The sequence below is a fragment of the Chiloscyllium punctatum genome, chromosome 47, assembly GCF_047496795.1.
Source record: "Chiloscyllium punctatum isolate Juve2018m chromosome 47, sChiPun1.3, whole genome shotgun sequence".
NCBI classification, from domain to species: Eukaryota; Metazoa; Chordata; class Chondrichthyes; order Orectolobiformes; family Hemiscylliidae; genus Chiloscyllium; species Chiloscyllium punctatum.
Window position 1 is genome coordinate 24,916,538 of NC_092785.1, and position 14,530 is coordinate 24,931,067.

At 43.5% G+C, this 14,530-nt stretch overlaps 1 non-coding gene across 1 annotated transcript; it reads right to left on the reverse strand.

Annotated features, from left to right (window-relative positions):
* Window positions 1–13,866: 13,866 nt before the first annotated feature.
* LOC140468706 (U2 spliceosomal RNA) lies at window positions 13,867–14,058 on the reverse strand. Its single transcript, XR_011955810.1, has one exon. It is a non-coding gene; the product is annotated as a U2 spliceosomal RNA (small nuclear RNA).
* Between the last annotated feature and the right edge of the window lie 472 nt (window positions 14,059–14,530).

Here is a 14,530-nt window from a genome sequence, read left to right on the forward strand (position 1 = left end):
AATTGATTCTAAAAAAAATGCAGACTATGGAATTCAGACCTGGCTTAAATAGCACATCTTTTTTAATGCTGCAAGCTACATTGTTCACAGATCTCCAATCCACTGGCACATCATTGATTTCTGGTGAGCATGAGAAAATGATTTGCGGTGTGACACTTATTTCATGTTTGGCTTCCTTTAAACGGGTGAAGGATCCATCACCCTTTTAATTTATCCACATTCACAGAGAACATTTCCAATATTTCAGCTCGGACTATGCATGTTGTATTTAATAATTAATTCCTCCTCTTTAACTAGATTGCCTACATCATCCAGTTCTTTGTGAAAACAGTCACAGAGACAAACACTCGTTGAGAATCTCCATCTTCTACATCTAAGTGTGCGATGCCCTTTACATCCTAGATCAACCCTATCGTTTCTTAATTATCCTGCTGCTGTTTGTTAATGCGTTTGTTGAAGTATTGATAACATATTTTTGGTTTTTCCTGTCAATGCATTGTTCTATCACTTTGTTGATTTTCTAATTATCTTCTTCACTTCAATCCTGTACGTTCAACACTCGGCTCAGCTTGTATCTTTGTCCCTTTCCATAATGATGACAAATCTAGTTGCAATCTGATTGCCATCTGGTTAAGTCACTCACTGCTATTTCATTCAATCTTCCAGCTTGTTTTCCTAAAATAATCCATAATCCAGCACTGTGTTACTCTCGTTTGTCTTATTATTTACATTATGAAGAGAAAACAATATCCTCTTGAATGTTCTTGCAAACATTTGGTGCCCTTTGAGTTTTCCACACTCTTTGTAATTCCATTAATATTATCTTAGTTGAAGTAAACAACTATTCTTACCTTATTTCCTTTCTCTCTATGTAAAGTGACTTTGACTTTGAAATTTGACTGTAGTTTTGAGTTGATACAGGGAACAGATGATAAAAGCAAAAGGATCATACAAGAAACAAAATGGCAACGCGTGACTCGGATCTGAATGATTGGTTTTGCTTTCCTCTATAACATGTCTTCTCCAAGATCATCGACAACCTTATCGTGTCGGGAGATCTTCCATCTGTAACCTCCAACATTAGTTCCCTTTACACCGCACCACCTATTTCTATCTCTGCCCCAAAATTAATCAATATGATTGCCCTGGACGATCTGAGCAGTATCTGCAGTCCTCAGTATCTCCAACTCTCCAACATGCTGAATAACATTCTACAGTTCACTTTCAGGCACGTGGCAAAGTGAACTATTTAATAATTAATCACTCCTTTAAAGAGGAACACGATGGTGTTGTTTACACAAAGGTTAATTCTCATTCTCTCTTCCCCTGGTAACTTGCGGAAGTTCAATGCAAAATTCTGTTTGCACATGGGGATGTTTGGATAGTTTCAACGATATCAGCCAATAAAATTTGTTATCTTCTGTTAGATATGTTTCATTTTTCTTTATTGTATTGGAAAAGCTACACCATTCAATAAAAAGCAGTATATATCTGTTAGCATTTGTCGAGCATGTTGAATATAATAATACGGCCAAAGGTGATATACATAACTGATTATAAAGCTAAATCCAAAAACACACTTCAAAAAGAGGCATCGGGGGGTGACAGAACACCTAATGAAAGTGGGAAGGCCAAATGTGCATCTTAAAGGATTTCACAGCGTCTGTCAGGCAGTGAAAGCTTTAGAAAACACGACACTGACCGAATTCTGGGCAGTTTAAAGTAGACCGTTGATGTGCTGGGCTCTCCCATTATTAAGGACATTTATGCTTTCATAAACTCCTTGTTCAGTGAGTTGTTCCATTCTCTACAGTCATTCACAACTGGTTGTGACAGAACAGCAGACCGGGGATTTCGACCTTTGGTCGTGGATTCACTTAGCTCTGATTATTAACCACTGCTTAAGCTGTTTAACTCACAAGTAATCTTGTTCTGCCGCTTCACGAGATTAACAACGCATCTTAGTTACACATGGTGCTGCCCTTGGCAGGCCCTCCTGCATTCTTAAATTCACCAAGATTGAACCCTGGCTTGATGATAAGGGTGAAGTGTAGGGTCTGTCAGGCCATTCGGGTGCAGATATGTTCGAATACAGTTTGGCCGCTGTTGACTGCAGTGCCATGTGAAAGTTCAATTTAGAGTTGCTAGATCTACTGAGATATTCACCACATTCAGCACGGTGGCATCACACAGCACATGTGAGGTGTTATCCAAGTGAAGGGTGAACATTGTCTCCATAAACTGTGCGGCGGTCAGTCTATCTGAACTGTCATGGACAAAGGCATCTGTGGCAGACTGATTGGTAAGGGCGAGGTCAAGAATGTTTTCATCCATCCTGTTGGTTTATTCACAAACTACTGTACAGTCATTCTATGCAGAATGTCCTTTAGGATTCCAATGTCTCTGTCAGTCGTGCTGTTGCAGAGCTGTACTTGATGTTTTACTTTGAAATCCACAAGCCATGTTACTGAAAACAGGTGAACTGAAAACAGAAACTGAAGGGCTTGGAAAACGAAGGGTTAGTACTTACAGAGTGTGGCATGGTGTGCTATTGGGCCCACCTGCTGCATGCAATAACTCGGATGGGGAGGTGGAACTTTGGATCATGCTTCTCCTCTCACCGGAAGAGGAAATATTTGGAACAGCGAGCCCCGCGCATCGCACGAAAACAACTAACCCACAAACGTGGGCTTTCACAGGCTTTTTTGTACATGTCATCGACACGTCATCAAGAGTATAAAAACTACAGTGCCTTTTGTTGAGAGAGAGATGGTGTGTTCAAGTCCCGTAGTTAGGCTGACAGTCATGCTGACTCACCCGAAAGCTTTTGTTTAATAAACTGTTCTTTGACTTGCCTCTACTTTTGGGTTTTTATTAATTTTACGTACAACATCCTCGAAACACTTCCTGTTGGGATACCTGTCCCCATGCCTTTTACATGATATAAGGTACCCACCTACTCCACTTCCTCTGGCAGCTTGTTCCATACTCGTACCACTCTCTGTCTGAAAAACTTGCCCCTCAGTTCTGTTTTCCATCTTTCCCCTCTCACCTGAAAGCTTTGCTCTCGAGTTTTGGGCACCCCCATCTTGGGCAAAAAAAAGACCTTGGCTCTTCACTCTAACAATGCCCCCTCATGGTTTTCTATATCTCAGAAACCTCCCCTCAGCCTCTGATGATCCAGGGAAAGTCGACCCCAACCGCTTTAGCCTCTCTTTCAAGCTCAAACCTTCCAACCCTGGCAAAATTCCTGGAAATCTTTTCTGATCCCTTCAAGTTTCATAACATCTTTCCTGTAACAGTGAGAGCAGAATTGGACATTGCATTCCAAAAGTGGCCTAACCAGTACCCTGTGCAACCTCAACATGAAATTCCAAATCCAATACTCTGATGAATAAAGGAAAGTATACTCAATGCCTTCTTCACTATCCTATCTACCCGCGACTCCACTTTCAAGGAGCAATGACTCTGCACTCCAAGATCTGTTTGTTCACTAACACTCCCGAGAACTTGACCATTAAATGCATAAGTCATGCCTCGATTTGCCTGACAAAGGTGGAACCCCTCACATCTCTCTGAATTAAAATTCATATACCACTCCTCAGCCCATCGGCCCATCTGATCAAGTTCTATTGTGGTCTCAAGCAACTTTATTCGCTGCCCAGTGCACCACCAATTTTGGTGTCATTTGGAAACATACTAACCATCCCCCCGATAATAGCATCCAAGTCTCAAATGTGTTTGCGGGCGCAGTGGTGCATCTGCATGCATGGACTTATGACATCAATAGTGGCAAGAAAGTTTGAGAGAGCATCTCATGAAGAACACTGTTTGCTGAACCTTTTTCGTAGTGACAGATACTGTGAGAGCAATGAGATGTTCTTTATACGATTACAGAGGGCTGTGGAAGAAATCAGCAGGTCAATGGTTTAGGCCAGGGCTCCCCAGTCTGTCCCTGTCCTTTCCCCACCCCCACTGGACCCATTCTTGGATTGTACACAGACACAAAGCTGCAGTTTCAAACACAGAGCAGCCACAACACACGGTTACAACACCAACTCACACAAGAATTTTGCACAAATTAACACAAGATCTTTGCACAAATTACTGCAAGTTTATCCCAGAAATTAACACAAGACATTTGGTCAAATGAACACAAGCATTACTACACACTAAGACAAACATGTAAAGTCAGCAAGCTCAATGGCCTTGAAATTTATACAAATGATGATAAATGTACAATGCAAATGAGCGCAGAATTTAAAATTTCACACAAGACTATTCTACGAATGAAGGGGGAATACAATTTTTACAAACACACCGACTCCCACAGCTACGTAGATTACACCTCTTCCCACCCCATCTCCTGCAAAAATGCCATCCCGTATTCCCAATTCCTCCACCTCCACTATATCTGCTCGCAGGAAGACCAGTTCTACCAAGAACACACCAGATGGCCTCCTTATTTAGAGATCGCAATTTCCCTTCTCTCCAACACATCTCATCCACATCCCGCACCTAGGCCCTCAAACTCCACCCCTCCAACCGCAACAAGGACATAACGCCCCTGGTGCTCACTTTCCACCCTCCCAATCTTCGCATAAACCACATCATCCAACGACATTTCCGCCAACTCCAAACGAGCACACCACATGCGATATATTCCCCTCTGCACCCCTTTCTGCCTTCCGCAAAGACCGTTCCCACCGTGACTACGTGGTCATGTCCATGCCCCCCAAAAGCCAACTGTCCCTTCCTGGCATCCTCCCCTGCCGCCGCAGAAATTGCAAAACCTGCAACCACACGCCTCCATCCAAGGCCCCAAAGGAGCCTTCCACATCCATCAAAGTTTTACCTGCACATCCACCAACATCATTTATTGTATCTGTTGCTCCCGATGCAGTCTCTTCTACATTCGGGAGAGCAGAGCGCTTTAGGGAACATCTCCGTGACACCCACACCAATCAACCCCACCGCCCTGTGGCCCAACATTTCAACTCTCCCTCCCACTCTGCCGAGGACATGCAGGCCTCCTCCACCACCGCTCCCTCATCACCCGACGCATGGAGGAAAAACGCCTCATCTTCTGCCTCGGAACACTTCAACCCCATGGCATCAATGTGGATTTCACCAGTTTCCTCATTTGCACTTCCCACACCTCACCCCAGCCCCAGCCTTCCCGCTCAGCACCGCCATCATCACCTGTCTTACATGCCTATCTTCCTTTCCACCTATCCAGTCCACCTTCATTTCTGACCTATCATCTTCATCCCCACCCCCACTCACCGATTGTACTCTTTACTACCTTCCCCACCCTCCCCTCTGACTTATCACCTCTATCCCCACCCCATTCAGCTATTGTACTCTATGCTACTTTCTCCCCATCCCCAAAGCCCTCTCATTTACGTCTTCACTCTGCAGACACCCTACCGCTATTTCTGATGAAGGGCTTTTACCCGAAACGTCGATTTCGCTGCTCGTTGGATGCTGCCTGAACTGCTGTGCTCTTCCAGCACAACTAATCCAGTATTTGGTTTTCAGCATCTTCAGTCATTGTTTTTACCTTATACTTGTTCAGGTCCTAGAGATTTATCTACCTTTATGTTTTCGAAGACCTCCAGCACTTTCTCTTCTCTAATGTCATCCCTGTTTTCAAAGCATCAATATTTATTTCCGACTTCTCTAGCCTCCATTTCTTTCTCAACATTAAAGACTGATGCAAAATAGTCATCTCCTGATTCTCAATGCAAAGATAACCTTGTTAATCTTAAAGGTGTCTTGCTCTGAGTGGAGTTGCTGTATGGCTCTTAATGTCTTTGTAGAACCTTTTTGGATTATCCTTAACCTTATCTGCTATAACTATCTCATATCACTCTTTGCCTTCCTGATGTCTTTGCTAAGAATGCTCCAATACTCTTTATACCCTTCAAGAGATTCAGTTGATCATAATTGTTTGTATCTAACAAATGATTCTTTTTTATTCCTGCCTGGAATTTCAATACCTTTATTCACCCATTGTTCCCAATTCTTACCAGACTTGCCTTTCCCTCTAACAGGAGCAACATGCTTGGAACTCTCCCTCCCACACTTTTCTAAATGGTGCCGATTAGGAAAATTAAAATCCCCTGCTATTGCAACACTATTATTCTTGCAAACATCTGAGATCTCAAAATATTTTCTTCTCGATTTCCCTCTGACTACTGGAGGGCCTGTTGTCCAATCATATCAAGGTGATCATCCCTTTCTTATTTCTCATTTCAAACCATAGATTTTCACTTAGTGGTCCCTCAGTAATAGCTACACTAAGGACAAAAGTAATTCAATATCTGTGATTTCATGTGTAAAGACCCTAAACTCCTCAGTTAGATTCCAGTCTGTAGTTCACTGCCCAGTACTGGTTAATCAATTGTGAACCACACTGTACCCCTCAACTATACTGCAATCTGTAACTCACTCCCTGGTACCTGTTTCTCTATATATTAATTCCCCGTCACTCTTCCTCAATCAAAACTGCTCCTCTCCCTCCTCTCTTGCCTCTCTTTCTGTCCTTCCTATAACATCTAAAACCCAGAACATTGAGCAGACTGTCCTGTCCTTGCCTCAATCACATTTCTGTAATCGCCCTAACAGGCGAGTTCTATGATGCCATACACACCCTTCGTCCATCAGCCTTATCTGGACAGAAATAAATGCAATTTAATTCTTCACAGTTACTTTGGGGTCTGAATTTCTGTTGTCGACCTTTTCTAAATAACTTGGGGTTTTTTTTCGATTCAGAATCATCCTCATCTTTCTGCCCATTTGTACTGTTTCATAGGAAAGCCCCACCCTTCCCCCTCCCCAAAACAAAGTGTTCACAGCCTCTTGAAATAGAACCCAGCAGGATATATGTCCCTTCCCAGTTCAGGTGAAACTCTGTCTCTCTTTTTGAACAGGCCTTTTCTGGAGGGCATCTTTAACCACGTGGGAAGGGAAATTGCGGTCTCTGAAGAAGGAGGCCATCTGCTGTGTTCTGTGGTGGAACTGGTCCTCCTGGGAGCAGATCCGACAGAGGCGGAGGAATTGGGAATACGGGATGGCATTTTTGATTTGGATATCATTGAGGAAGCTTCTTTCTGTATCTAACGCTGTGGTGTCCCTTCCTGGGGTGGTTGATGGGGATACAGGAAAGGCAGCTTTATTGTGTATCTCAGCCCATTCTGTCCCTTTCCTGAGAGTGTTTGACGCGGATAGTGTAGCAGGATCTTTATTTTGTAGCATTGGAAAAGGAGTAGACCATTCGGCCACTCAATACTGTCCCATCATTCAATCGGATGATGGCTGATCTGTGGCCTAACCCCATATTCCTTCCTTTGGCCCATTCCCTCAATACCTTCACTGAACAAATATTTATCCATTGCAGATGATCCAGCATCCACTGCTGTTTGTGGAAGAGAGTTCCAAACCTTTCCTATCCTTTGTGTAACCAAGCGCTTACTAACATCTCTCCTGAATGCTCTGTGCCTGAATTCTCAGACTTTGTTCCCTCTGGTTCTCGAATCTGCAACCAGCAGGAATCATTTATCTTGATCTAGCCTGTCTCACCCTGTTTATATCTTGAAGGTTTTGATCAGATCACCCCTTTACCTTCTCCATTCTAGAGGAAACAGGCCTCCTTTGTATAATCTCTCCCCAGAATGTAACCTCTGAAGTCCAGGGTCATTCTTGTAAACCTCCTTTGTGCTCCCTCTTTGGAGTCCACCCACTTGTTTGCACTGACCGAGATTTTCCCCTTAACCCAGTCTGTCAACATCCCTTTGTAATTCCAAGGTATTATCTGCACTGACTACACGCCACCTAACTTTGTACCTAATCCCATGAGGTTGCTATCCTGGGAGTGGATGTGAGGAACAGTGTCGAGGAAGAGTTCCTCTGCATCCAGCCCCATGTTGTACCTGTCCTGGGAGTTTTGGATGGGAACAGTGTAGAGGGGTCTTTAGCTGTATCTGCCCCTGTGCTGTCCCTGTCTGGGAGTTTTGGATGGGGACAGTGTAGAGAGGTCTTTACTCTGTATCTGCACCTGTGCTGTCCCTCTCTGGGAGTTTTGGGTGTGGACAGTGTAGAGGGAGATAAATTCCACCTGATACCATGCTGTCCATGTCCTGGGACTGATCGATTGGGACAGTCTCAAGGGACCTTTACTCTGTACGCAATCCCATTCTCCCAGACTCTGGGAGATTCAGATGGAGGAAGTGTAGAGGGACACATACTCTGTATCTAACCCAGTGATGGAGAGGCCCTGAGTGTATTTGATGGGGCAAGTTGATTACTCAATCAGTATCTAACCATACACTAGGCTGGGAATTTGAGAAGGTACAGTATAGAGAGAGCTTTCTCTGAAACTAAGCCATTCTCTAACTGCTCTGGTGTTTTGGATGGGACTGGTTTAGATATGGGGAGTCTGATGAATTGGCAGTCGAACTGAAACAATGTGAGATGTGAAGTGATGCTTGTTGGAGGCAGGATAAATTAAGCTGTCAAATGTTAAATTGGAAGCAGGAACACAGAAAGCTGCTGGTTAATTTTTACACATCTCCAAGCTTCAGTTCGGCGTGAAATATACTTTCCTTGTGGTCAATTTCTCTAAAGCTGTTTCCTGTCCCACATTATTGCATCCTAAAAAATATGAATTCTCTTTCTAGGTGTAGGAATTGGAGAGAGTTATTTGAAGGTGATTAAAATGCAGAATCCAGAAGCTGTTTGCAGTAAATGCCTTAGCCAACGTCACTTTCCAGCAATGTTTGCCTCACTTTGCAAACTTCTGAAAGGTTCCAATGTACAAAACCTGAAACAGCTATCTGTTATTCTGTATACAAACCACCTTAAAATCCTTGATTAGATTCCAGTCTGTAACTCACTCCCGGTCTCTATTATTCTACATATAAAACCCACCTCAAACGCCTCGATAGGATTCCAGTCTGTAACTCACTCCCAGACATCTGTGGCTGTTCATGTTCACCACCTGAAACCCCTTGATTCGATTCCAGACTGTACCTCAATCCAGGGTATCAATTATTCTGACATAGTCCACCTCAAACCCCTCAATTCGATCTGTTTGTAACTCACACTTGGGCTTTTTAAAAATAAATTAACCCCGATTAATCAATTAGATTCTAATCTGTTGCCAACTCACTTACATCTCTTACTCTATATATAAACCACATCGAAAGCTTGCTTAGATTTCACTCTGTAACTCACGCCTCAGTATCTGTTAATCCATCACACCGAACCCCTTGATTAGGTTTAGGTCTGTAAATCAATCCTTTGTATCTGTTCTTTTATACACAAACCACCCCAAAACCCTCAATTCGAAACCAGTCTGTAAATTCTTCCCAGGAATCTGTTATTCTGTACATAACCCACCTCAAACCCTTCAATCGGTTCCATTTTGAAACAGATACTTGGATTTTACTTTAATGTAAATAAACGCCTTGATACACCAATTAGATTCCAATCTGCAACTCACTCAAATATATCTGTTATTCCATATATAACCCAGCACAACATCCTTGATCAAATTCTAGTCTGTAACTCACTCCTGAGTATCTGTTATTCCACATTGAAACAAACACAACCTCCTCGATCACATTTCAGTCTGGAACTTCCTCTGGAGTATCTGCTCTTCCATATATATTAGATTAGATTAGATTAGATTACTTACAGTGTGGAAACAGACCCTTCGGCCCAACAAGTCCACACCGACCCGCCGAAGCGCAACCCACCCATACCCCGACATTTACCCCTTACCTAACACTACGGGCAATTTAGCACGGCCAATTCACCTAACCTGCACATCTTTGGAATGTGGGAGGAAACCGGAGCACCCGGAGGAAACCCACGCAGACACGGGGAGAATGTGCAAACTCCACACAGAGAGTCGCCTGAGTCGGGAATTGAACCCAGATCTCTGGCGCTGTGAGGCAGCAGTGCTAACCACTGTGCCACCGTGCCACCCACTAAAACAACTCAATCTCCTCGATCAGATTCCAATCTGTAACTCATTTCAGGTATCTGTTCATCAACATATAACCCACCTCAGACATTTCAATTAGATTCCAGTTTGAAACTCGCTCCCAGGTATCTGTTATTCTGTACCAATACCATCTTCAGTTACTCAGTTAGTTTCCAGTTTTCAACTCATACTTGGGTATTTTTCTTTTATATAAATAAACCCCGGATTCATCAATTAGATTCCAATCTGTAACTCATTCATGTATATTTGTTATTCCATATATAAACCAAACGCCAAACTCAAAATTAGATTCCAGCCTGTAGCACACTCCTGGGTATCTATTATTCCATATATATAAACCACCTCGAAACCCTAAATTAGATTCTAGTCTGTAACTCACTCCTGAGTATCTGTCATTCTACAGGTAAGCCACCCCAAATCCTCTCAATTAAATTCCAGTCTGTTACTTACTCTTGGGTCTGTGCTATTCCATATATAAAGCACCCTGAACAGCTCAATTAGATTCCAATTTGTAATTCATTCCCATATCTCTGTGACTCTGTACATGAACCACCCCAAACTCCTGGATTAGATTCCAGTCTGCAATTCAATCCAGGGTATCTGTTATTCTATCTATAAATCTCGCGATGAGATTTGAACCTGTAACTCACTTCGATGCATCCGTCACTCTAAATAAGGGGGATAGACTCAAACAACGGGTCGACTGTGAAAATCAAAGATGGAAGGGAATCTTTTGTTGAGCACACTGAATTGTTAACATTTAGTGTGGAATGCTTTCTAATTGGGGAAATTGCACTCAGATCATGTGGCTTTTTATACATTAATCAGCGCCTGGTTAATACTTCTGCACACCTTTACAATTACAGTTCATATTACACTTCCACACACACATTTCAATTCTGAATATACATTTGTCTATTGGGAACAATATAACCTTTCAACTTGTGGATAACAATCAAAGCAAAGTTTTAACTCCAAACAAATATTTGCCACGAGTCCTGTGCTATATCATTGCTAACATTTTCCTGATCTGCTCTCTACCCTAGTGAGCGTTGTGATGCTGTCCAGGCTGAAATGCAGTCTCTTGAAAACTTTCCCTGGTCTCTATGGCAGTGACAGATCTCCTGATCAATATAACAACCATGACATTTGATGATTTCTAGCCTATACTTTCTATGAATTTGCTGCCCACCATTCTTGCAAATACATTCACGTCTGTCTTCATTTATTTAGCAACTCGTAGTTCCAGCTGGTTGATGGTCACTTGTTCCATATCCCTCCATTCCTTACACATCCATATGATTATAGGGCTAAAAGCCCCTTAGATACCCCTATCGTATCTGCATCCATTACCATCCCTGACATTACGTTCCGGACACCTACCACTCTCTGTGGAAAACATCCTTGCCCTTACATCTCGTTTGAACTTTCATCTTCAATGTATGCTCTATAGTTCAAGCCAGTCTCCTTTTAGGTCATACCCCCCAATACAGGCAGCATCCTGGTAAAGCTCTTCTGCACCCTCCTCATCCTCCCTGTTATGTGGTGACCAGAACTAAATGCAACACCCTCGAGGAAGCCAAACTAAGGTCTTATAAAGCTGCAACTTGACACCCTAACTCTTCTTCCTTCCTTGCACTTTGTATCAGATCCATGAGCTTCTGTACTTTCCTGCACAGCTCCTTCATTTACAAACTATACTTCACAACATAACCCATCCCCAAGCCCAAGGCCTACAGCATCGCCATGCCAACCATCACGCTGCACTGTTCCCACATCAAACCGGGACAGTGAAGGTGACTCGCACTTCCACAGTAACCCACGCCCTTGTCTCCCTCCCCCTCTAATATGGTGCCTTTCCCACCCCTTCCACAATTCCTGTCCCTCTGCCGACAAGCAGCCTGTCCCCAGTGCCCAGAGCTGACTTCCCCAACTTCATTGCGACTGCAGGGACTCCCGAACACCTCCCTGAGAATTTCATTTGACTGATCCCCCAAAGACAGGACTGTACAGTATCAGCACGAATTGGTGAATAGGAATTTAGGATTGAAAAATCTATCAGAGCATTTGGAGAGTGTAATGAGTAGTTTGTGTGGCCACCGCTCTGGACTGCAGTGATACAGATTCCCTGATCCTGATTTTCCCAAACAATGATAAAGTCCCTGGACACACTGTGCCAGGATCTCCTGACTTAATCCTGTCTCTCTTGCCCTGACTGAGAACTGGTTCTCTGAGGCTTTGGGACGTGACCATATGGTTGAAGCACATGCAGTGTGTTTGCTGCTTCAGCTGCTGTTCCAAGTGCCTGACAGTCCAGCCCCTTGACTGTTCACTGTTGGAACAATGATAAACTGACTGGTTTATGTCTGTGATAAACAACCAGGCAAGACAGAAGCACTCTGAAACATTAGGTTCTCGTTGAGGCATCAAGGTGCAAAACCGCCAAGGAAAAGCAGAGATATTGTGCCAGTCCCTGAGCAGGACATATCTCAGGCACTAGAAAGTATATGTTTCGTGTCTAACTGACCCTTTTTCAAAGCAAAAGAAAGGAGAAATAGGGAGGTATTTATACGAGGCTGAGAGAAGGTGAGTCATGGCTCCAGAAGCAAAGGTAGCAATAAAGAGGTGATAATGTCAGTGCATAGAGAGATTATAGGGAGATTAGGAGCTGTGAATGACCAAGGCTGAAGCCAGTGCTATGTGACAACATATGTGGGGGATGGGGGGCGATGGGTGAAGGAGACCCAAAATGGAACACAAGGGAGAAGGGTAGCAAAGGGGGAAGAGGAGAGGAAAAGGGTGATGAGAGAGTGGGGAGCGAAAGAAAGAGACAATTAAGAAGTAAGAGGTACAAAACAGTGAATTAAATAAAAGAAATGAAGTAAAATTACGGAGCAGAATGAAAACAGTGGGGTCGAGATAGGATAACCATCTGAAGTTGTTGAATTCAGTGTTGAGACCGGCAGGCTGTAACGTGCCTAGTCTGAACATTAGATGCTGTTCCTCTAGTTTGTGTTGAGCTTCAGTGGAACATTGCAGCAGGCCCCAGATCCTAATTTCAGATTAAGCAGCATTTCATTTGTACCTCCTTCCGTTTGGTCTATTGTATTTGTTGCTCCCAATGTAGTCTACTCCATACCGGAGAGACAAAACGCTGACTGTGTGATCCCTTTGCTGAGCACCTTCGGTCTGTACGCAATCAGGTGAGCCTCCCATGGCTTGCGACATCAACACACAATCCTGCTCTCATGCCCACATGTCTGTCCTTGGCCAGTGGCAATGTTCCATTGAAGCTCAACACAAACTGGAGGAACAGCATCTCATCTTCCAACTAGGCACATTACAGTTGGACTGAAGGGTCTGTTTCTGTGCTGCGCATCTCTCTGACTCAGTGCCTTAAATACGTCAGATCTTTGCATCACATTGTTCTCAAAATCTCTCATTTAATACATCAAAGTGATTCTCATCTTCATCAAAATCCGAGCTGTTGATTACTTCAATAGCTTCAACTCCATTTTGTTTTCTGAAATGCCGTTTGCCATTAGGTAGAGCTGGTGAGCAAATTTGTTTTACTTTTATTGTTCGGAATTGGAGTTGGTAGGAAGGGGCGTTATTTACTAGGTTCTGGATTAGTGGCGCTGGGACAGCACAGCAGTTCAGGCAGCATTTACCAGGGACGAAGTGACAACATTGAGAGTGAGTGCAGAACGTGCAGAGACAGAAATGAATCGGAATAGCACGAAAGCAAGTCTCACTTGACTAACCAAATGCTGTCTAAGGTCGGAACATAAGAAATAAGGCAAAAAAAAACACCCAAGACAGAATAAACAAATCTTCTTTTCAGACTTTTTAATGAAGGGTGCACCATTGCCAGAAACACTGCAACACTAGGACGATGTGCGAAGTTGGTGAAGCAAGCTCCCAACACAACTCCTTGCTGAAAAGTTCAGATTAATATTGAATACCTAAATAAGGGACATATCAGATATTAAAACTTTTTTTAAATTTCAAAAATATACTTTATTCATAAAATGATTTGATGGTGTGTACATTTGGTCATGCCATACATATGTCAACATTTAAAAGCACAGATCAGAATTTATCATTGTCATAGACAGGCCTGTGCATTTCTCAATCTTATGCATATATTTGGCTGAGGCATCAGCAGAGCCCAAAAAACGTCCGCATGGGAACCCTGTTCTTCTTTAGGCAGGCCGATCTGACACGGTGGTCTTTCCCCACCGCGCCTTGGTGGCAGCTGCCCCAAGCTTCAACGCGTCCCTCAACACGTAGTCTTGGACCTTGGAATGTGCCAGTCTGCAACACTCAGTCGGGGTCAACTCCTTCAGCTGGAAGATCAACAGGTTTCGGACCGCCCAGAGAGCATCCTTCACCGAGTTGATGATCCTCCAGGCGCAGTTAATGTTCGTCTCGGTGTGAGTCCCGGGGAACAGGCTGGAGAGCACGGAGTCCCGCGTCACGGCGCTGCTCGGGACGAACGTCGACAAGCACCACTGC